We start from the raw sequence: 1,329 nt of genomic DNA, 5'->3' as shown, positions 1-1,329 counted from the left end.
GACAGCTCGGAACATACCACTTAGCCGAGCAGCTCGTCCCCTTTTACCCAAGACTTCCCAGCCCAAACTTTGCAACATTTTTGAAACGCTACTCTTTTGTAGGAAATCGCCAAGAACAAATCAAGCTGCTTTTCTTTGGATTTCTTCCAGTTCCTGAATCAAGTGTTACTGGTTAGGGTCCCATACACTGGAGCCATACTCTAGTTCGGGTCTCACCAGTGACAAATATGCTCTCTCCTTTAAATCCTTGCTACATACCCTTATAACCATGTGCAGAGATCTGTACCCTTTAATTACAATCATATTTATGTGATTACCCCAATGAAGATCTTTCCTTTTATTAATACCTAGGTATTTACAATGATCCCCAAAGGGAACATTCATCCCATCAACGCAGTAATTAAAACTGAGAGGACTTTTCCTATTTGTGAAACTCACAACCTGACATTTAACCCCGTTTATCATCATACCATTGCCTACTGTCCATCACACAACATTATCGAGATCATTTTGCAGTTGCTCACAATCTTGTAACTTATTTATTACTCTGTACAGAATAACATCATCTGTGAAAAGCCTTATCTCTGATTCCACTTCTTTACACATATCATTGATATATATAAGAAAACATAAAGCTCCAATAATACTGCCTTGAGGAATTCCCCTCTTAATTATTACAGCGACAGATAAAACTTCACCTACTCTAATTCTCTGAGTTCTATTTTCTAGAAACAGAGCCACCCATTCAGTCACTCTTTTGTCAAGTCCAGGTGCTACAAATCGTCCATTTCATGACCGTATCAATGAGTATAATCAAGAAGTTAATATAAAGAACCACCTAATCGATACTTCATTTTTTGCCTCAGGCAAAATTGAATATATATTAACACTTACAGAACATGTTTCAGCCACTTAGTGGTCATCTTCAGCTGTATAAAGAAAAAATAAATAAAGTATCGATTAGGTGGTTCTTTATATTAACTTCTTGAAGTCCAGGTGCACTCATTTCTGCCAGTAGTCTCCCATGATCTACCCTATCAAATGCCTTAGACAGGTCAATCGCGATACAGTCCGATTGACCTCCTGAATCCAGGATATCTGCTATATCTTGCTGGAATCCTACAAGTTGGGCTTCAGGGGAATAATCTTTCCTAAACCCAAACTGCCTTCTATCAAACCAGTTATTAATTTCGCAAACATGTCTTATATAATCAGAAATAATGCTTTCCCAACGCTTACATACAATGCATGTCAAACTGACTGGCCTGTAATTTTCAGCTTTATGTCATCACCCTTTCCTTTATATACAGGGGCTACTATAGCGACTCT

This window comes from Anabrus simplex, chromosome 1, assembly GCF_040414725.1.
Source record: "Anabrus simplex isolate iqAnaSimp1 chromosome 1, ASM4041472v1, whole genome shotgun sequence".
Classification (NCBI taxonomy): domain Eukaryota; kingdom Metazoa; phylum Arthropoda; class Insecta; order Orthoptera; family Tettigoniidae; genus Anabrus; species Anabrus simplex.
The sequence above is the reverse complement of the archived record's forward strand: the minus strand, read 5'-3'. Positions refer to the sequence as shown.